Source organism: Neovison vison, chromosome 8 (genome assembly GCF_020171115.1).
Source record: "Neovison vison isolate M4711 chromosome 8, ASM_NN_V1, whole genome shotgun sequence".
NCBI classification, from domain to species: Eukaryota; Metazoa; Chordata; class Mammalia; order Carnivora; family Mustelidae; genus Neogale; species Neogale vison.
This window is the reverse complement of record NC_058098.1, coordinates 27,372,948-27,396,407: the sequence shown is the minus strand read 5'-3', so window position 1 is coordinate 27,396,407 and position 23,460 is coordinate 27,372,948. Positions and strand designations below refer to the sequence as shown.

At 49.8% G+C, this 23,460-nt stretch overlaps 1 long non-coding RNA gene across 1 annotated transcript in view; it reads right to left on the bottom strand.

Moving 5' to 3' along the window:
• Positions 1-6,215: 6,215 nt before the first annotated feature.
• Positions 6,216-23,460, bottom strand: part of LOC122915608 — a 69,849-nt gene continuing 52,604 nt past the window's right edge. Inside the window, exon 3 of the long non-coding RNA XR_006386070.1 lies at positions 6,216-6,597. This is a non-coding gene — a long non-coding RNA (uncharacterized LOC122915608). The remainder of the gene's footprint in view (positions 6,598-23,460) is intronic.

Genomic DNA, 23,460 nt, shown 5'->3' with positions numbered 1-23,460 from the left:
CAACATTTCCAGCCCCCAAGTTTGTTTATTCCCCTTCCCAATCAAGCCCCACCCCACCCCATCCCCGCCATTCCCGGAGTAAGCCACTGATCTGGTTTCTTTACTGTGGCTTGACTCATTTCACCTGTTGTAGAATTTGACATAAATAGCGTCATTGTAGCAAGTTGTTTTTTGTGTCCAGCTTGTTTTTGTTGTTTTTTTGTTTTTTAATTTTATTTATTTATTTGACAGACAGAGATTACAAGTAGGCAGAGAGGCAGTCAGAGAGAGGAGGAAGCAGGCTCCCCGCTGAGCAGAGAGCCCAATGCGGGGCTCAATCCCCGGACCCTGGGATCATGACCTGAGCCAAAGGCAGAGGCTTTAACCCACTGAGCCACCCAGGCGCCCCGTCCAGCTTGTTTTTGCTCAGCATGCTTTGAGAATCTTCCTAGTTGTTGCACGTGTCAGTAGTTCACTCATTTATCCTGCAGTGTGGTATCCCAAGATATGGATCCATCAGTTTGCTTATCCCTCCACTAGCTGGAGGACCCTGGGCTGTCTCCAGCTGTTGTCTATTACAAACAACTGTTACGAGCGTTTAAGTCCTTGTGGGGAGATATATTTTTATTTGGCGGGGGGTGGGGAACAAAAATCTAGAGATGAAGTTACTGGGTCATGGGTAAGTGTATGTTTAACTTTATAAGAAACAATGTATTCTCCAAAGTGGGATATGTGTTATATCCGTGTATCATGCATCGTGAGCTCGTTCATTTGTGTTCATGGCTGCATAGTGTTCCCTTGTACCGATGTCCCCAAATTTGTTTAACAAGTCCCCTATTTAAGTTGTTTCCAGTTTTTTGTCATCACCAACAATGCTTCACTGAATAACCTTGTAGATATGCCCATGGCTGAGTGCACCTGTAAGACACACTCCTAGAAGTGGAACTCTTGAGTGTGACAGAGACAGATAGTTATCTCCAATACCCAGGCTCCATTTCTTCCTTTGAAAGAAAACTCCAATTTTTTCTGGACACAAGATGCCTGGAACCACACCATATTTCTCAGCCTCTCTTATAGCTTACCGTGGCCATGTAATCAAGTTCTGACCAATAGAATATAAGTAAAAGGATCATATGTGACTTCCCTCCCTTCTTGACCCCTTTCTCCTTTCTGATGACTGGAAGGCTCTCCATCTGGGATGCAAATGTGATGGCTAGTGTTTGAGCAGCCATATTGGACCATGAAATGGCAGTCATATGCTGAGTATGTTGAAATAACAAGACAGAGTCCAGTTTCCCGAACTATGGAGCACCATGCCAGCCCTAGACTGCCTACCATCAGACTTTATTGACATGAAAGAGAAATGCCTCTACTTTTTTAAAACAAATTATTATTAAGGCTTTTGTGTCACAGCCACCCAGTTATAAATGTTGTACATTATGACTTTGAAAAGTAGTGCCACATAGTTTTGCTTTTAGAAAGGTCTTTTTGGAGAATAGAGTGCAGGCAGATTGAAGAGCAAATTGAAGGGAGTCATGGAGACAATGGGACAGTGGTCACGGGAGGATAATGTAAGGTCTGAATCCATATGGGAACAATTTAGATGGGAGTGGGGCAGCCAAATTCTCCCCAAACCTAAAGGAGAGAATGATAAACTGGAAATGATCTGATAGGTGTTCTGGGGCCATCTCAATAACAGCGCACACTTTCGTCTGACCCCAGCCCACTTATCCACCTCATTGCCCACCTCCACCCTCACACAGTGAGTTCCAGAATCCTCCCCCAGCAAGCTGGTCTTCCAAGAGTGCACCTTACTGGCTCTTTGCACAATGGTCCTGCACCTGCTGAATCCTTTCCCCTGCAAGGCCTTAATCTCCTATGCCCCTCCACTCCCTCACTGGCTAATTTCCACTTGTCACTCAGGTCTTATCTGAAACTGGGCCTCCTCCAGTAAGTCCTCCAGGATTCCCTCCTTTCCCAAAGGTTCTCCTCTGGAGCCCCCATCCCGCGATGCTGCCTTGTGCTCTAACATTTGCCAGGCTGCCTTATAATTGTCTATTTATAAGTCTGCCTCCAGCACCAGGCTGGGAGCCTTTCGCTGGTGAGAATGGAACCAAGAGGTGCCCAGATCAGGAAACGGCATTTTAAAAAAAAAGGTGCCCCACTTGCCACAGGGCCCTGTTCTCAGCTTAAGAACTTAACGCTCTTAACAATGCTCGGTAGAGCAACACAGCAATTGATCGAGCGAGTGAACTAATGAATGAGCGAGGGAATGAATGAATGAGGTACCCACCAGGGGGCGATGGCGCTTTGCGACGGAGTCCCCGGCTGCAGAGACTGGGCAATGCCGCTTTCCCACCGCCCCCTCCGCTTCGGGTCTCGCGACTCCCCACACTCCAACCCACCCCCAACCCCACGAGGGAATCGCCGGGCCCCGCCCGCCCCCTTTCCGCCTCAGATAATTAACTCGAACCAATAAAACGCTGATTGCGGCGCCTTTGTACGCGCCGCCTTGGCATTGTCATGGAAAACGGGGTCCCCTCCCCATCCGGGCTGCTCGCCCCTCCCCGGCCCCCGCAGCTGGCCCGCAATCCGCCCGAGCCACCTGGACGGGACCGGGGGACCCCCGAGCCGTCGGGCGCCCCGTCCATCTGCTCCGCACCCCCACCCGCACCGTCAGCTGCGGACCCGGCCCACCCCGGGGGGCCGGCGACGGCGCCCTGCGAAGCCAGCACCCCTTCCTCCAGCTCATCCCGCGGGACCCCAGGGGGGCCGGCGTTCGGAGTCCCCTCCTGAAAGCCTGGGGCTCTGTCCCCAGAGACAGCGCGGCCGGAGGGGTGTTCATGGTCGGAAATAATAACGATGGTGAGAAGCCGAAGAGTAGGGGAGGAAACCGGTGGGAAAGTTCATCCCTCATTCCTAGTCCCTGGGACAGGCTTCCAGAAATCTACCATACACGTATCCGTACGTACATATATGGATATATTTTAGAGTGCACACAGGAGAAGAGTAACAGGGAGACAGTCGGGGCGGGGAGCACCAACTTAAACAGTGCCATGGGTTCCGCAGGACTGTTCCCCCTTCATCCTCACACCCCCACACTCTGACTGAGCTGGGGAGGTGTGGTGTTTGTCCAGAGAGCTCTCTACATGCACACTTAAAATCAATGTATCTATGCTTGCAAGTACAGACACATTTATACTTCTAAACCTATGCACACCACGAATGCACATACCTACATACACAGACCTACATGGGATCACCTCCACTTCTCATCTACCAGCTGCATTATTTTACTTGAGGAGTGATCTGCGGGAGATCTTTCCAAGGCATGGTTATTTACACAACAACCAAGGCCATAGGCCCCTTCTGCTGGCCCCCACCCCGACCCCACTTCAGCCCCGGTGGATCTGCTGTCTGGCCAGTGTTGTCCCAGACTCTCAGTTGTGGGTGAGGGCTCTGCCCTTCCTCCCTCTGTGAAGGGGATGGTGGGGTCTGTGTTCCTTCTAAGAAAACTGCAAGCTCTGTGAGCTGCCTTTCTGCAGAGAGAAGTCAAATGATAATAGTAGGAGTGGGGGTGATAACAGGTGTAAAGAAAAATATCCAAAACAGGGACATAAGACAAAAGGAAGCCAGTGTGCCCTTTCGAGGTCATTCTAAGACACTGATCAGCCTGACTGGGTCACCTGATTCTCTAGGAGAGGTAGCTTTGTTTGACTTTGCTGTTTGTTATTGATCAGACTTCCCACTCGGGGAAGTTACACTTTAACTTTTAAAAGATGCGCAGTTGCAAATGATTTTTGCCCTGAACTAAAAATAAAGCTGAAGCTTATGGTTTTGTCGCCCTGTAAGACCTTAACTGGTTTTGTATCTAATTTTGCCATCTTGCCCTCCAGTGAACTGTCCTGCCGGTTCCGTCATTCATGACCCATGCTCACTATATTTCCATAAGATTCGTGTTTTCAAACTTTCTGAAGGAATGCTCTGACTACGTCCACCCTTCTGGAAGGCTCACTCTGTGCCAGGCACCATCGTCATGGCTTCACATGGAAGGAGGGGCTGAAAAGGGCCCGTGGGTGAGACAAACCTGGGAGGGAATTCTTCCTTCCACCACTCACCTGCTGTGAGACTTCATGCGAGCCTTTATTAACCACCGACTGTGTACCAGGTGCATTCACACTGTCATCACATATTCAACTCAAATTGCACAAGAACACTGCAAGATGAGATTTGCCTGTGTTTCTCCAGTTTTGTGCACATCCCTCGCGCACATCTCTGTCCTCGTTGAGCCTCAGGGTTGAGGCTGTACAATGGGTTGGTAACAGTGGTCTCCCAGACCTGTGTGAAGATGTAGTGTGACCTGCTTGAGAAGGCGGTTCCATCATAAATGTGTCTTGTTACATATGTTTCTGCTAACGGGATGCTCAGGAAGGGCGATTCATGTACCCAAAGTCACAAGGTCCCAAAGCCTGGGCTGTCACTCCTGCTGCTTTAGTCACTTAAAATCCCAGAGCCTCCATTTCCACATCTGTGAAATGGGAATAATAAAACCAAGAGGAGCTATGGCCAGAGGAAAGCAGATCTGCCTGGCAGTGGGATTGGCAAACTGTCCCCTTTGTGGCTGGGTGACACTCTCGAATGTGCTGGTGTCAATCAGGGTCATCTGCTGAGGTACCTTTTTGGTTCTTGCTCTTAAAACTGGCATCAGACAAATATTTTTCTGTCTTCCACCCCCATTAGAGCGAGCATTTGTGCCCCAAGCTCTGGGCTTTTGCTGGGACATCCTCAGCAGCTTCTCTGTATGTCCAGGGTTTCTCTCCTGAGACGGACCCCACCCAAGTGCAGGGTCAAAGGTGGCAAATCCCAGACCTCAGGCTTGGATGTTGAGTTTGTTTTCTGGGGCTGCTGGAACAACTTACAACAAACTGGCTTAAGATCACAGAAACGTATGAGCTCACAGTTCTGGAAGCTGGAGGTCTGAAAGTGAGGTGTCAGCGGGGCCCCGCGGGGGTTGCCGACAATCCTTGGCACTCTGGCTTGTAGGCCCGTCACTCTGTTCTCTCTCAGTCGCCACATGGCATCCTCCCTGGATGCCTGTGTCTGTGTCCAGATTTCCCTGTTCTCATAAGGACACTGGTCATGGGACTAGGATCTACCCTTGTCCAGTATGACTTTACCTTCACTTGATTACATCTGCAAAGACACTATTTCTAAATAAGATCACATTCTGAGGTTTCAGGTGGACATGGTTTGGGGGGGGGGACGTTATTCAATCCAGCAGAGACTTTTAGCATCTCTCTGAGCTCCTGAAGGAAGCCAACCTGCCTCACATTTTCTGGATTGCAAAAATCCCAGGATCCTTGTGTTTCGTCCCTCTGGATGAAGAATATCAGCTACCTGGCCATCCTGTCCCCAAGGAGCTAGGAGCTGTGCTTCCTCTGATCGGACAAAGTGCTGGGGGACATTAACAAGTGACCACTGCTTTGATCTCTCTGCTCAAAGCATGTGCAAAGGTACTGGGCTCTGAGATGCCAGTGGGCCAGCCTCCCCTCTCTGATCTATACATGACTCATCAGTCCCATGGACATGATGACGACAATTGCACTTATCTGAATTTTGAGAACAAGCAAACTTTACGATGGCAAAAATCAGAACAGTGCACAGCAGGACCTAATGTAACATTGTGACTCAACTGGGTGGCTAAGTGGGTTGGGCCTCTGCCTTCGGCTCGGGTCATGATCTCAGGGTCCTGGGATTGAGCCCCACATCAGGCTCTCTGCTCAGCACGGAGCCTGCTTCCCCCTCTCTCTCTGCCTATCTCTTTGTCTACTTGTGCTCTCTCTCTGTGTCAAATAAAGAAATAAATATATCTTGGGCGCCTGGGTGGCTCAGTGGGTTGGGCCGCTGCCTTCGGCTCAGGTCGTGATCCCAGGGTCCTGGGATCGAGCCCCGCATCGGGCTCTCTGCTGAGCGGAGAGCCTGCTTTCCTCTCTCTCTCTGCCTGCCTCTCTGCCTACTTGTGATCTCTGTCTGTCAAATAAATAAATAAATAATCTTAAAAAAAGAAAGAAAGAAAGAAAGAAAGAAATATATCTTTAAAAAAAAAAAATCAGAAGAGTGGTTACCTGGGGGATGGGCAGGAGAGAGAGCGCTGGTCCCCGGGAATGTTCTTGTCTTCATCTGGGTGGTAGTCACACAGCTGTGTACTCGCATAAAAATTCACTGAATTGCACACATTAGATGTTTGTGCTCCAGGTATTTTATTGTATCTTATATCTTACTTACAAGTCAGGTAGCCAGGCAGGTAGGAAGGAGGAAAGAGAAGCCCAGGGAAGGGAGAAAGGTGAATGCAGTGATCCCAGGCAGGCCTGGCTTCCAGCACGAAGTGAAGGTGTCTGTACTTACGCCTTTCTGCAAATGGTGGGCAGAGAGGCACCAGGGTCAGGACTTGGCAGCAGAAACAGAACGGAGGAGTGGCGGCTGGCATGCCCTGTCTTCGCCGCCCCCTGCCCCAGGCCTCCACGGTGGAAGACAGAAAAGTGGAACTTCAGAGTCACATGTACTGTCCATGGGACTTCAGTCACAGTCTTTGCCTTCCCTGGGTCTCGGGCTTCTCACCTGGAAAGTAAGGGCAAGACTCTCAAAGAACTGTGAAGACTGAGACACTGGCAGGAGCCTGCTGCTCTTCCCAGCCTCGTCCCGCACGAGGATGGAGACCCCCGTGTGGGAGACCAGCCCGGCAGGGCTGCCAGCTGAGAGGGACCGGAGGATCCCCAGCCTCACATGGAGGACCCGGACTCCAGCCTCACATGGAGGACCCGGACTCATCTTGTTTCCTCCTCAGTAAAATGCCTTCCCTCCTGCAAGTGTCCTTTCCGCCCCGCAGCCCACCTCCAGTGAGCGATCTCAGCTTTTCTTTGACTCGGTTTGCTCATCTCTAAAGTGGGCAATGGTACCAGTGCCTACCCCATCCGGTGGCTGTCAAGATGCAAGGAATTTGCACTCACGGCACAGACAGGAACAAAGCAAGGACTCGGGGGAGCTGATACAGCTATCCATGTCTACCCGCTGCCCGCACTCCCACCGTGTGGCACCCGGGGGCCCCGTGGGGCTGGGCACACCCTTCATGCAGGCGAATGGCAAGGGCACCCCAGAGCACCCTGCCTCCTGAGGCCACTGCCTGCCAGGCTGAGCAGCTCAGCTGTACTGGGGCCAGATGCATGGTTCTGCCAACTGCGCCAAGAGAGGCTGTCACTTGGTGGCACAAAGGCAGCTCCTCGCACTCGTGGTGGGCGGGGCCCAGGGAAGCGCTCCAACCACCTGGCTGGGCAACTGCTCCTGGGGCGGCCTGGCCCCGTGCCTGGGCCCCCATCTCTGCACAGTGGAAGGATAGTGGGAGCGGGGAGGGCAGCAAGATGCCTAGTGGACAAGGAGTAAGCAAGGGCCCCAGAATCTGGAGGGAGGGTGGGAGGAAGACAGGGAGGTAGCACGGACAGTAGGAGAAGAAAAGGAGGGAGGGGAGAGCATTAAGGGGGAGCAGCAGACACCTAACACCTGCAGGGGCTGGGCCCTGGCCTCACCTACTCGTCAGAGAAACTTCCAGGACAGATACTGTTAGGCTCCCATTTTACAGCCCAGGAAACCAAAGCACAGAGAGGTTAGGTAACAGGCCCAAGGTCACACAGCCAGCAGGTGGCAGAGCTGAGATTCCAACCCAAGGCAGCCAGAATCCAGGCTTAGCCATCATGAAGGTGAAGAGGAGGGAAAGGGATTGGGGGGAGAAGCAGGAAAAAGACTAGCTTTAAAAAAAAAAAAAAAAAAAAAAAAAAAAAAACTGTGAGAAGAGGAGAAAAAGAGAAACAGAAGGAAAGAAAGAGAAGATGGAAGAGAGACATGGGGGCAAGAATTAAGGAGGGAGGGAGGGGCGCTTGGGTGACTCAGTGGGTTGGGCCTCTGCCTTCGGCTCCGGTTGTGATCTCAGGGTCCTGGGATTCAGCCCCGCATCAGGCTCTCTGCTCGGCAGGGAGCCTGCTTCCTCCTCTCCCTCTGCCTGCCTCTCTGCCTACTTGTGATCTCTCTCTGTGTCAAATAAATGAATAAAATCTTAAAAAAAAAAAAAAAGAATTAAGGAGGGAGGGAAATAAGCAGCAGCAGAGGGGGAAGGAGGCCTTCTGCTTGCCCTCTCCCCTCCCCAGCCTCCCTCACACCCTCTCCTCAACTGCAGGGGCTATTTCCTGGGTCACACACAGCGCCCGGGACCACCCTGACCCCCACATCAGGCCAGGTTGGTCCTCCAGAAACAGTAGCTTCCCTGAGAGGGGGTCAGGTCCAGCTGCTGCCCCAAGGCTGTGTTCTCAGACTCACACCCTCTGGCTTCTGTGCACCTTCGTGAGGCGGATCCCTCAGCTTCAGCCGCAGGCAGAGCCGGCCCAGAGGAGTGGGCCTGAACACAACCCAAGGGCTTTCTCGCTCTTCCTCTTAAACCTGTCTCCCAGGCGGGGCCACCAGAGGCCCACCAGGCCCTCACAGGGGCAGCCTGCTGAGAACACAGAGGAGAGGAAGGGAGAGCCCAGGCCCAGGGCTCAGCCTCCACCAAGCCTTCTATGTGGGCTGCATTGTCTAGAGAAGCAAACAGCAGCTCCGAGCCTGGGGCAGTGTTGACTCCTCACTAGGACTACACGTCCGTGGGGGCCCAACTGGGTCTTTGGCGTCTGAGGGCCTAAGGTCTGGTCTGGGATGGCCTGAGATCCCTCTGAGATTGTTGCCCAATTTAATTCTGTGTGTTTCTGAACTTCTCTGGTGGAGACACTTTGGTTTCCATTAGACTCCAAAGAAGTTAGATCTCCCAAAAAGGCATTCTGAGACATTCAGCTCGAACAGTCAAACAGTGACTTAATGAATTGAGAAAATCACAGAACAGGGAGCCTGAATCTTGGGACTCTGAGGGCGGGGGCCTGAAGTCTTGTAACCTGTTATCTCTATGGCTTGGTACATAGTGGGTGTCCAATAAATGTTTGGGAGTGAATGAGAGAGAAGACAGAGAGGACAGAGCAACAGGAACCAAGAAAGGATGGGAAGATGCCCTCTTGATCTGATACTGCAGAACAAATCACCCCCAAACTTAGTGACTCAGAACCAGAGTCATTTAGTAGGTCTCATGCTTTCCCTGGGTCAGCAATTTGGGACCTGTTTGGCTGGTTGGTTTGGGGGCTGCACTCATCCAAATGTTGGACCGGGACGGCAGAATCTGCCTGCAAGGTGGCTCATTCATGGGACGGCCAAGTTGGCCCCAGCTGGAGGTGGGACTTCAGTTCCTTGTCATGCAGGCCTTTCCTCCAGCTGCTTGAATGACTCCATGGTGTGGCAGATGGCTTCCCCAGAGTGATAGAACCTGAGACCAAGATGGAAGCTCCAATATATTTCATGACCCAGCCTTGGAAGTCTCACTCTGCCATTAGCCCAAAACCTTGCTGATTACACGGGTTCACTTTGTTAGAACTGAACAAGGGCTTGAAAATCAGAAGAGATCATGGGGCCCTGGCAGGGGCTGGAAGTCACAGAGGAGTCCAAGAAGCCAGAGGGAACCCTGAGGAAGTCAGATCCCTGCAGGTGACAGCTCACCCGCAGACAGTGAGTGGCCCTGCTCTGCACAGAGCTGGGGTCAGGTTTCAAGGCCAGCATTTGAGCACACCGGCCAGGTCAGACTCCACTTTCCACATCAGTCCTAGCCACACCTTCCCCCACAATCGCAGCATCCAGACCTGCTAATTCCCATCAACTCTCTAAAAGCAATATGAATTCTTGGGACGCCTGGGTGGCTCAGTTGGTTAAGCAGCTGCCTTCGGCTCAGGTCATGATCCCAGCGTCCTGGGATCGAGTCCCACATCGGGCTCCTTGCTCAGCAGGGAGTCTGCTTCTCCCTCTGCCTCTAGCCTGCCACTCTGTCTGCCTGTGCTTGCGCTCTGTATCTCTCTCTCTCTAACAAATAAATAAAACCTTTAAAAAATAATAATAAATAAATAAATAAATAAAAGCAATATGAATTCTCTTACCTTCAAGACTGTTTCTGCTCCTTCCCCTGCCTTGAATGCCCTTCTCACTTTCTCTCCTCTCAGGCTACCTCCTCCAGGAAGTCTCCCTGAATGCATCCCTAAATGTCTCAGCCACCTGCCCCAATCCCCAGTGCCACTCCAATGTCTACGTAGAACCCCCCATACCATGTTTGCTTCCCCCCTGCACCGTAAATGCCCTGAGTTGGAGGGTGGACCCACAGGTGCCCATCGCTGTGTGCTGAATGCATGAATGATGGCTGGATACATCCCACACACAACAGGGAGACCCCTTGGGCCCCAGAGAGGCACTGAGGCATGGCTGGGCCTTGGTGTCCCCACTGGAGGATTGTTCGGGAGGCTCCTTCCAGGCCCAAGATTCTGCTATTGTATCTCCCTGGAAACATTCAACACATGGCACCTTGAAATTAGAAGAGATGGGTCAGCGCAGGATTCAAATCCCAGAACCTCCACTTACTTCACTTGTCTGATCCGGGAAATCATTGACCTCTCCATACCCGAGATTCATCAGTTATAAAAGAGGAGAATGGTCTTCACCTTTCAGGGTAGTTGGAAGGGAAGAACCCTAGGGCATCAGAGGGGCTCAGATCCTGGCTCCATCATGGGACTGATCACCTAATCTTTCACTGCCTCAATTTTCCCATCTACTAAATGGGGCCAGCTATATTTGAGTTCTCAGGTTGGGTCAGAAACCGCATTCATCCAGGTAAATGCTCCGCCCAGAGCCTGGCACACAGCAGATGCCTGTGGCAGCCATGGATATGGCACTCAGTCTCCCTTCCTGAAGAACGTGTCCTTCAGGTTCAGGGTCAGCAGTGGCAGCACCTTCAGGGTCCCCCTCTGCTTTTGAGCCAGGTCACACCCAGGCAATCCCAGCCAGCGTCCGAGCCAGCACAGGAACCCGGGACTGGCCACTGCTGCCCGAAGAGATCAGGCTCCTATAGGGGGTGAACTCCTCTCCGGAGCTCCCTGCTGGGTTCCCATCAGCGGCTGAGGCTGTCCCCCTCTGTCCTCCTTCTGCAGGAGCCCTGGCCCAGCAAGCCTCTTATCGTGCCAGCTCCATCTCAGCGTCCGCACCTAGGGGCACCCAAGCGGACTGAGCACGCAATGCAGTGGTGGTTCTCCAAGTGTTCCTGGGAGGTGGCAGCAGCAGCATCTCCCGGAACCGGCTCGACCTCGACACGCTCACGTGAGGACTCGGAGCACGGCTGTCGTGGAGGGGAGCTACTGTGAAGACATCACAGTGGCAGGATGGCCAGAGCGGGGCTGTGTTTTGTGGAAAGGGGAGAATGCTCGATCACAGCCTCACCCCCCAGGTCCCTCCCTCCCCCAAATCCAGAGGAGTGAAGGAACAGGCCCCTCTCCCTACCCACTCGGGGGAGGGGTCCAGTCCAGGCCTCCAGCTGGAGACTTCACAGGCTCTGGGTTTGTGAGGCTGCCTACAGCCCTGCCTTCTTCCCCCCTGCTCCCTACCCCTCCCTTTCCCTTTCCTCCCCAGGGGCACCCCAGCCCTGCCCGCCTGCCTCCTCTTTGTCTGCCAATCTGTCTCCATCCCAAGATGAGCCCTGGGCCTCCGCCAGCCAGTCTGTGCTCCACCTCAGGACCTGGAGGGAGAGGCCTCTGGGCTCCCAACTGCCTCTCACTTACCCGGGGAGAGGTCCAGGGATGGTTTGTGTTACTCCCAACTGCCTCTCCCTTACCCCGGGGAGAGGTCTGGGGATGGTTTGTGTTCCTGGCCTCCTGGACCCAGCCTCAGTCAACAATCACCCCTCCTGATCAGGACCCATACTCTCCCCTCCAGGCTGCTTAAAGCCTCATCATGTGACAAGTAAGGAACTAGGGAACAGAGAGGTATAGAGGCTCCCCTGAAGTCACACAGCAAGAAAGGGGAGCGGCCAGGATTTTGATCTTGCTCTCTTTCCACTTGAGCACCCCCACTCTCAGGTCCCAGCAGGTAGCAAGTGACAACAGGGAGGTGGTCATATGTGACAGGGATTCTGTTGGCCTCAAGGCCTTTGTGAGCTTGTCCTTCTCCCTGACGCCACAGCCCATCAGAAAAGGCTCGGAAACAGGCGGACAGAGCTGCCTTTGCTATTCTAACTTGGCAGGAGGGTGATGGGTTGGGGCCTTCCTTAATGGATACCCAGCATATCCCCTGTCCAGCCCTGCCTCAGGGAACCCTGGAAGGCGAGGGCCAGAATATGAGTGGCACTAAGCATGGGCACATTTCCTGAGCGCTATGTGGCAGGCCTGGTTGGCCCAGCATCTGCAGACACCGTCCTGTGCAACCCTCAGCAGGATCCCACGATGAGATGTGCTTATTCATGGATTCAGTCACAAGCCTCAGAGAGGCTAAGAGTCTTATCCCTAATGGTCCTAAACTCACCTGTCCATTTTACAGATGGGAAAATTGAGGCCCAGAGAAGTGGTGTGATTTCTTCAAGGACACACACCTAGCGAGTGTCAGAATCCTCCTTTTCCGGGAAGCTTACTTAATGAGAGCAATCAGAGTCCATTTATAAAGCACATCCTGGTTTGTGACTCTCATCATGTCTCAGGAAGGCAAGGGTTTCCATTGTTCAATGGTTGTTTGGGGATTCCTATAGGATGTGCCAATTTAGTTCTAAGAGCTTGATAAATATTCGCTCATTTAATGCTCACAAATACCTTACAAGGCGGGTGTATTGATTATCCTGCTTTTGCAAACAAGGAAACTGAGGGAGCTTAAGTAATCTGCCTAAGATCATGCAGTCAGGATTCAAATTCAGGCTACTTGAGGTTTTAAGCATTATTATGTCCTGTCCTTTAACAGCTGGAAAACCTGAGGCTTGAGGAGAGGATATGACTTGCCTACAATCCCTGTCTCCAGCCCAGGGCTGGCCCCCATCTCAGCAGTATCCTTTCTCGTCCACGTTTGTCGATTAGCAAATGCTGACTGGGAGCCTTTTTTGCAGGAACAAACCCAGCAGCCGCCTTGCCCAAAACACACTCACAATACAGAGGGATGAACAGGTTCATGAGGGCACCAGAGGTGCCCATGGGGGCACCTGGCAGGGCACTAACCTGCCCTGGGAATAAGGGAAGACCTGTAGAATTCTGATCCTTGAGTAGAGTCTCCAAGTTCAAGGGGCAACTTTGCCAGGAGGACAGGGAGGAGTGAGGTAGCCCAAGCTAAGGAAGCAGCATGTGCAAAAGCCGGCAGCATGAGAGAGAAGGCAAGTTGTCAGGAAGAGCTCCATTCAGCCCTGAGTGAGGGTGAGGACAGAAAAGTCTAAACAAAGAAGATGGCAGGAGGCCCCTGAGCGAATCAGGACACTGGAGTCCCGGCCACAAATCTGCCGCTGTGTCACAGAGTGACCTCAGTATCCCCTCCATACAATGGTAAAGGGTCAGGGTCTAAGCACCCTGCCAGCTCCCAATTTCAGCTGATGAAGTCAGGATGGATTTGAACAGGAGGATTGTTCGGATAGGAGAGCTGGAGGCAAGGAAAGAAGGGCATTCTAGCTGTGCCCGGGTGGCTCAGTTGGTTAAGCGGCTGCCTTCAGCTCAGGTCATGATCTCAGGGTCCTGGAATCAAGCCCCATATCAGGCTCCCTACTCAGTGGGGAGCCTGCTTCTCCCTCTCCCTCTCCCTGCCACTCCGCCTACTTGTGCTTTCTCTCTGTCAAATAAAAAAATAAAATCTTAAAGAAAAGAAAAAGAAAGAAAGAAGGGCATTCTAGAGAGTCCCCTAGAAGCAAAGGTCCAGAGGAAAGAAAGTTCAGGGCAGGTGTTGATAAAGGACAGGAAATGGCTTGTATCAAGTGTCCCCAGGATGGTCCATAGAGGAAAGCATGCAAAGAAGTCATATCAGTCTGGACTCTTCAGTCACAAGTGAAAGAAAGAAAAAGAAATTATTGATTTATATAACTAAGAAGGCCAGGTTATGGGCTTCAGGCATGGCTGGATCCAGTGCTGACATTTTGTGTGTGTGTGTGTGTGTTTTTAAGATTTTATTTATTTATTTGAGAAAAAGAGAGAGAGCACAAGCTAAGGAGAGGGGCAGAGAGAAAAGGAGAAGCAGTCCCCATGGACCAGGGAGCCTGACTCGAGGCTCAGTCCCAAGACACCAAGATCATGACCCCAAAGGCAGATGCTCAACCAACCCAGGCACCCCCAGGAGCGGACATATTACTGTGAAAACCCTGTCTCACCCTCCATCTTGATTTTGATTCCTTTTTTTTTAAGTTTATTTATTTATTTATTTAAAGATTTTATTTATTTATTTGACAGAGGGAGACACAGCGAGAGAGGGAACACACGCAGCAGGGGTGGAAGAGGGAGAAGCAGACTTTCTGCTGAGTAGGGAGCCTGATGCGGGGCTGGGATCACAACCCAAGCCAAAGGCAGACCCATAACAACTGAGCCACCCAGGCACCCTATTCATTTATTTTTAGAGAGAGAAAAAGCATGTGCAGGCACAACTGAGCAGGACGAGGGGAAAAGGGAAGGAGAATCTCAAACAAACTCCCCACTGAGGGCAGAGCCCAACACAGAGCTCGATCCCCAAACCCTGAGCTCATGAGCTGAGCCCAAACCAAGAATCAGATGCTCAACTGACCGAGCCATCCAGGCGCCCCTTGACTTTGATTTCTTCACTGTTAGTTTCACTCTCAGGGAGACTCTAACCTCATGGAGGCAAAGGTGGCCACCCATAGCTCCAAAATCCATCACATGAACTACACTGGTGGAAAAAAAAAAGATTCTCAGACCCTCCCATGACATTATTCTGGACCCTTTCATCTTCCTCCCATCTACCATTAGCGTCATCCTCAAATCTTATTGGATCTGCCTATAAAAGACATTCAGAATCTACTCACTTCCTCCCACCTCCACTGATAACAGCCTGGTCATGCTCTTCTCTCTCTATTTTATTTATTTGTTAATATTTTTATTTTATATAGGCTCCACACCCAGCACAGAGCCCAGTGGGAGCTCAAACTCACCACCCTGAGATCATGACCTGAGCCGAAACCAAGAGTCAGTTGCTTAACCGACTGAATCATTCAGGCCCCTGACTTCTATTTTATTTTTTAAATTGAGGTATCATGTTCGTGTAGATGAGTCCACAACTGGACGTGTACATCCAGATCAATGAATCTTCACACAGTGAGCACATGATGTAACTTCCAAGTGGATCGAGATATAGAAGCCTGAGAGCACCCCAGGAACCCCTCTCAAGCCCCCTCCTAGTTACTAACCCACTAATGGTATCCCAGTCACCATCATCTGTTGCTAGATTTAGTGCATCAGTTCCCAGCTGTCTCAAGCTTTCAGTCTTACATCTCTCCATTAATGCAGTTACTTCCATCAATTCAGAGATCGTGTAAAATGTAAGTCAATAGATGTTTCTTCTCTTCTCAGAACATTTGCATAGCTCCCATTTCATTGGGTATAAAAGCCAAAGTTCCTACCACAGCCTGTAAGATCCTACAAAAGCTGGCACCTCCACCCCCTCTGACCACCCCCCACCACATCCCTTGCTCCATCTATACTCGCTTCCTTCTGTTCCTCAAACACACCCAGGCACATATGCACAGAGCTGTTGTACATGCTGTTCCCACTGTCTAGAATCCCCTCCCCACCCACTAGTCCCCATATTGTCATGGTTCCTTCCATCACCTCCTCTGAGTCTGTATTCAAATGTCCCCTTCTGACAGCTGCTCCCACCCAAGATGGGGTATCAGGGACTGGATTTACTCTCCCTCTTGAAACAAACAAAGCAAACAAACAAACCAGGCAAAATATGAGATGAAAGTTTTCAAGACACCAGGCATCAGGCAACAAAGTGATCTCTGACAGATGGGAAGTAAAGAAGATAAGCCCTATGATGGTCCCAATGTATTGCCTGGGAGGAGTTTCCAAATCCTAGTACAGGGAAGGGGAATGTAGGTGAAACCCAGAAGATTCCCTGAGTTAAGGAAATTTAGCTGAGAGTCCAGGAAGACCAAGGGGAACTGAGTTTGCAGGACAGAGTATCAGAGAGTAGAGAGCTGATGATCCCAGAAATCTGCAGAAAGTATTAGGCTGAGCATGGGTTGATGCTTTTGTCTGATAATACTACTCCAGTTTGGGGAAAAAACATGGGCAAAGACTAGATAACAGTATCCAACAGTCAAACAGGACCAAAAATAGAGCCAAACAGAAAAAAATCATAACCCATAGTGCACTGGTTATGGTATTCAGGAAGGTCCTTTCTCAGTCTTGGTAAAGAATTACCCCTTAACAGAGCACTGCTCTGAACCCACCCGACAAATCATAAAAGCAAGAATTGAAAGCATCAAATATTTCCAGGTAACATAACTGAATCTCAGAGCAAAATTCAAGAAAATATAGAAATATAAAAATATATAGCTTTCAACAAAGGTAAAATTCACAGTGTTTAGCATCCATACAAAAATTACCAGGCATGCAAAGAAACAAGAAAACATGATCCATAATGAGGACAATAATGAATTACTGGAAACTGACATAGAAGTTGTAGACAAGAACATTAAAAGAATTATTAAAACTGTATTCTGTATGTTTAAAAGTTAGAGACCCATGGAAGACATTAAAAGATCCAAATGGAATTTCTAGAAATGAAAACTACAATGTCTGACATGAAAAATATGCTGAGAATAATGGCTGACTAAACACAGCAGAAGAAAAGATGAATGAATTTGAAGACATAGCAAATAGAAACTTCAAAAATGGAACACAGAGAGAGATAAAAATAATAATTATAAAAAATGAAAAAGAAGAGCATCTGAAGCTTTGGAACAACTTCAAGCAGCCTAATGTGTAACTGAAATCCCCAAAGGAAATATTTGAAAGAGAATGGCTGAGAGGTTCCAAATCTGATATAAGGTATAACCCTATAGATCCAAGAGGTTCAACAAATCACAAGCACATGAGACAGAAATTGGGACTCTTGGGTGGCACAGTCGTTAAGTGTCTGCCTTCAGCTCAGATCATGATCCCAGTATCCTGGGATCGAGCTCCACATTGGGCTCCCTGCTCAGCTGGGATTCTGCTTTTCTACCCCCCACCCCCGCTCTTGCACTCTCACTTTCACACTTTCTTGCCTCACGCACTCTCTCGCCCTCTCAAATAAACAAATAAAATCTTTAAGTAAAAAAAATCTTTAAAAAGAGACAGAAAATTATCCATCTTGATCAAATTGCCCAAAACCAGTGACAAAGAGGAAAATATTTTAAAAACAGAGAAAAAAGGCTTGTTAAACAGAGAAACAAAGATAGGATAATAGCAGATTTCTTGTTGACATTGGATAGGAGAGAAAATAGTGGAGCAAATCTTTTAACTCAATGAAAGAAAAAATGTGACAACATAGAATTCTATACCCAGTTAAAATATCCTTCAAAAAATGAAGGCGAAATAAAAACATTTTCAGACATACAAAGTTGAAAGAATTCCTTACCAACCGATCTGCACTACAAAAAGTGATAAATGAAATCCTTTAGACAGAAGAAAAATGATACCAGATGGAAATGCAGATCTACTCAGGTGAATAAAGAACACCACAAATGTTAATTACATGAGTAAATTTTAAAGATTTTTCTTATTATTTAATGTCCTTAGAAGATAATTTACTGTTTCAACAACAACAATAATATTTTGTGGAGTTGTAACATCTACATAACTAAAATATAGGACAATAAAACCAAAATCAGGAAGAAAGGGAAGTATAGTTTTATAAGGTCCTAATATCACTTGACAATAGACTGAGGGCAGTTGGAGGTATATACTATAAATTTTAATGCAAACCAATGAAATAACAAAATGAAGAATTACAGCTAATAAACCAACAAAGGAGGTAAAATAGAATAATAAAAAATGCTCAATTAATCAAAAATAAGGCAGAAAAAAATAAGAAAAAGGGAATAAAGAGCAGATAGGATAAATGGGAAACAAATATGGAGCAAACAAATGGACTTAAATCTAACCATATCAAGAATCACATTAAATGCAAATGGTCTAAACACCCCCAATTAAAAAGTAGAGATTGCCAAGATTGAATTAAAAAAATATATGTACCACCTACAAAGAAAAACCAGAACAAAACAAAGAAAACAAAAAACCACTTTAAATATAAAAACACAAGTTAAAAGTACAAGGATGGAAAAATAAATATACCATGCTAGAACTAATCAAAAGAACACAAAGTAGCTGAAACAACAGAAACTTATTTCCTCACTGGAAGTCCAAGATCAAAATATTAATAGGTTTCTTTCTTCTGGGGTCTCTCTATTTGACTTGCAGCTGGCCAACTTCCCACTGTGTCCTCATGTTGTCTTTCCTCTGTGAACACACATCTCTTGGATCTATTTGTGTATCCAAATTTCCTCTTCTTTTTTTTTTTTTAAACATTTATTTATTTATTTATTTATTTGAGAGAGAGAGACCTCTCATGCATGCAAGTGGAGGGGAGGGGCAGAGAGAGAGAGAAAATCATAAGCAGGCTCTATGCCCAGCACAGAGTCTGATGCAGGCTGGATCTCACCACCCTGAGATCATGATCTGAACCAAAATCTAGAGTCAGGTGCTTAACTGACTGGGCCACCCAGGGGCCCCCACATTTCCTCTTGTAAGGACACCAGTCAGATTGGATTAGGGACCATCCTGAAGGCCTCATTTTAACTTACCACAATAAAGGCCCTGTCAACAAAATACAGTCACATTCTGAGGTAATGGGCATTAGACCTTTAAGTTTTAGAGGGACACAATTCAGCTCATAACAGGAAGGGAAGGGAGAAAGGATGGGTGGAAAAAAACACTCACAAATACACTCAGAAAAAGAAAAGCTGACTTTGAATACCTAGTCTAGAGAAAGCCAATGTTAAATCATTGTGAAATTTTCATGATCCAATTCCTAAAAGGATCAGAATATATATTTAAGGGGAAAAAAACATTGGGGGGGGCTGTTTAATATCAAACAAAGGTTATTTCAGAGCAAAGAATTTTACCAGCGATAGCTATAAGGGTATTTTATAATGAATAAGAGGTCAATTAATCAAAAGCACCTAATATTTTAAATGTTTATATCCCTAATGGGCAGAGATTCAAAATACATGAAGCAAAAACTGACAGACTTGCAAAAAGAAAGAAATCCACAATTACAGGCTGGAATTTCAAATCTCAGTAATTGAAAGAACGAACAGAAAATCAAATGTCACCTTCTTAGTGTGTCCTACCGTGACCATCAATTTTAACTACAACCCCTCACTCCCTGCCCATCTCTCCTGTACACACCACCTTCTAACAAAATGTTTATTTTAATTAATTTATTTGTATAACGCCTGGAACAGTGTCTGACACCTTTTTTTTTAAAAGAAAATTCTAAAAAAAAATCTGTTGAATAAAAACACAATTTGAAAGACCGTTCATTGCTGTTATTATGACTAGTATTCATGTGACTTTGCATGTAGTCTCATTGTTTTAAAGAATTTATTTATTTATTTTAGAGAGAGAAAGCAAGGGAGTGTGAGTGGGAAGGTGGGGGGTGCAGAGGGAGAGGGAGAGAATCTCAAGCAGACTCTGTGCTGAGCTCGGAGCCCAACACAGACCTCAATCTCATGACCCAGAGATCATGACCTGAGTGGAAACCCAGAGTCAGCCCTTAACTGACTGAGCCACCCAGGCACCCTGTGACTTTGCATGTAGACTTCATTGTGATTTGAAAGGTCAGAACCCAATAAAATCAATATGGGAGCCCCATATTCCGAGAACATAGGAGCGGAATTCCAGAATGTTTGAGGAAGATGCATAGAATGTCAATAGTCTACAAAATTATAAGCCTACGACGTTAGAATTTGGGGATGTTCGGAGCCAGAACATCAGAATCAGGGATGAGGGTTGACAAAGGATCTAAACCGAGGGGGGGGTAGTGTGGTTTGGAGGGGAGTTTTTCAGAGTCAAACAGCATTTTTTTTTTTTTTATTCCTTTGCTGGTTCTGAGTGTCTCCTAATAGTACCCATACAGAGGTATATACCCAGCTAACTAACTCAGCTCAGCAAAGTGACTGAGACGCTAGCCACCCGTGGCCTCAGGGGCTGTGGGAATGAGGGGAGTGAGGGGGCGAGGTGGGGAGCGAGGCTGTATTTCTTATTTCTCCCTTTTAATTCAGCTCCTGCTCACAGGGCCCCTTCTGGACAGTGGGCCCGTGAGGCCTTTCAGTCACGCAAGACTGGAGTCCATCATTATCAGAGGGAACCACCACTTCCCGCTCCTCAGGAATAAGGGGGAGAGGCCAGAGCCTACTGAGGCCTGCCCATCTTCCCAGGGAACCCTGCCCCACAACCCCAGGCTGGCTAGGGAAGCTGGGTCCTAGGGAGTGGGAGATACAGTGCAGAGGGTGTCCATCTCTAGGCCCAGGAGGATAGCCTTCAGTGCCCCCGCAATGCGGCCTTCTGTCAGGGGTCGCGGTGGGAGGGGTCCAGCAAGGGCAGCCCGAGTCTGCACACATCCTCAGTTGTTCTGCTTTGTTTTTATCCACAGCTCTTATTACCCACCAAACCTCAGGTCTTCTGTGTTTATCTTACTTCTCATTCCTCTCCCAAACCAGATCCTGAGTCGATGAGGGCCGCCAACAGCTTCTCCTTTGCTCACGCTGCCCTCACCTGGTGGAGCAGCTATGGATTCAGCCCATGGCAATCTTCCATCCCTATTGCTGGTGGACTGCATGGAGGAAGCAGCTTCTTCAGCCCCCATGCACAGGGATTCTCCCAACACTGGGTGGGTCCCAGTCTCTGTGAACAGAAGTGAAGACTGAAACCCTGGCCCACACACTGGCATGCTGGGGCAGAGGCTCCCACTCCCCCACCCCCACCAAGACCCCCAGCCCCAAGCTCTTTGGAGATCACAGATTTTGAGCCCACACCCAGGCTCTACCCCGCTGCCCAGGAGAGAGATGAAACTCAAGGGCCTCTTAGCAGCACCATCTTTAACCCATCCATTTTCAACTGTGGCCCTGTGCCCATCCAGGGAAAACTACAGAAAATCTAAGAACCAACACTTGTGAGCACCTGCTCTGTGCCCATCCCCTCTACCATGCCTGCACACAGAGTCCTTCCCTGACACACAATCTCAGGCAGTGAGTGGGGAGCATTTTTCTGAACCGCATGCTGAACCCCTTGCCATGGGCCTCTACAACAGCCTCGGGTTTACCCTCCATTGAGGACCCTGCTCTCAACATTACCGGAATCAGGCTGCCTTTTTGAGGCTGGGTCAACTGCTTGCAAAACCTCAGGAAAACGCACAAAGAGGCACGATTTATCAGGCAAATTCCCAGGGACTCTCCCTCCCACCCCTCCACCCCACCCCACCCCACCCCCATCCACCACCACTCTTGCCATTGAAACCTGCAGACCCCCAAGCCGAGAACCAGGCGTTACACACCTGGGGTACAGGATGGGTAGCAGGGTCCCCTCTTTTTTGGACACTGCTGGGAAGGCCCCTCCCCATTCCTCAGACTACTGCTGTGCTTCGCGGCCCCCCTTCTTAATTACTACCGCGCTGCTTAATTGGGCGGCCCCGGGAGCCTGTGCGTGTGTGTGTGCGTGTGCGTGCGCGCGCGTGTGTGTGTCGGGGGCTCGGGGGGCGTCACTCCTCACACATGGGGCGGCCGGGTGGAGTGGGGGTGCTGGATCCCTGCCCAGGAGCGAGACCCCTCCCCCAGCCCCCCGGCCGCTGGAGGATTGTGCAGCTCAAACAGATGGACCGAGCCGAAGGGGCGGGGGCGCGCTGACGGGGTGCGAGACGGCAGCGCGGCGGCCGGGCCTCCCGGCGCCCTGACAAAGGCGGGGGCCGGCGGCGCGGGGCGCCTTATCAGCGCGAGCAGACCGGGCGGCCCGGCGGGCGCCCGCGGCCGGCGTGCAGGCGCACAAAGGCCCCGGGCCGCGCGGGGAGGGGGGGCGGGGGGCGCGAAGATTAATTGCCCAATCAAGTTGTCGGCGCGGGGCGGGGGCGGGGCCGCGGCCCCTGGGGACGCGGGGCGGCGCATAATGAAGTGTGCAAAAAGTTAATTTGCTCTGCGACTCGCTGCTCGCCACAATCAAAGGCGGGCGGCTAGGAGGGGAGGAGTGAAGCGTGTGCCCCCCGCCCCAGCTTGCGGTCGGGGAGCGGGTGGGAGGGGGGGATCCGGACACCCCCCAGCTGGGGAGGGGAGCGGAGGTCTCCAGACGTGATTTCGACCCCCCACTTCCGCCTGCCGTGTGTCCCCCGAAGGCCCCGTCCAGTCCCCTCTCCTGCACGCACAATGGTTGACATTTCTGGAGCGCTCGCTCTATGCCGGGCACCGCGCCAAGCGCTTCCTGGTGTGATCTTCTTTGGTCTCACAACCTGAGGAGGTAGGGCTAGTGAGCTGAGCATCCCGTTTTGCGGAGGAGGAGCCGGGGGCACAGAGATGCTAAGGAAGTGCTCCAAGGGCACACACAGGACCCTTACAGAGCCGACGCCGCTAGTGGAAAATGCCACTGTGGCAAGTGTCAGAGACAAAATACACCAGACAATGCGGGGGATGGTTTTACTCAAGCTACCGCAGTAGGGAGCGCACGGGAGATCCCAAAATCAGATGTCCGGGCAGAGGGCGTTTGCCATAGATGGGTGGAGCCCACAGGTTACAGGTGGGGAATTCAGAGCTGCGATTGCCTTGTCTCCTTGGTCAGCTAAACAGGAAATGTTTGCTTCTCCTTTCAGATAGGACAAACAGATCTAATCTCAGCTGATCAACCAGGAGACAAAGAATGGGATTAGAGTCTTTCGCCTCAACAGCACGTTCAGGCAAAAGAAGAAAGGTCACAGGCGAACAAGGGAGCCAGCCATCCAAGTCTTACAAAGTTGTGAGAAAGATAGACGAGAGTCTTATCTAAGTCAGATGACGAGGGTGGTTGCTGGTGGTGCGCCATTTCTCTAAACGTAGAAGAGTAGTAGGATTTCCAAAAACAAAAGGTAGGAGAGATTTCTTAACCATCGCTGTCTTCTAGGAGCACAGCAGGGCCTGGGTAAAGTCAAACATTGTCAAAAGGCTGGCTGATAGCCTAGGTAGAGGTCTGGTACCCTGTTAACAGCAGCTTTGCTGAGTGGCTCTGAGTCACTGCCTGGTAAGGACTCATCCCCCTGGAATATAAATGCCCTTTTAGTCATTCCCCTGGGCATGCGACTTTGGACAAGTCATTTAACCTGACCTCCGTAAAATGGGCCTGATAGTATCCCACCTTATAGGATACTATTATCAGTGAGAGTTCAAACAGCAGCACAAAGCAAAGCACCTGGAACATGGTAGTGCTCAATTAATGTTAGCTGCGAGTACTATTATTTTCTCCAAAAGTAGTGGTGTCAGGATTTGCAGTCAAGCTGCATGCGTTTCAGAGA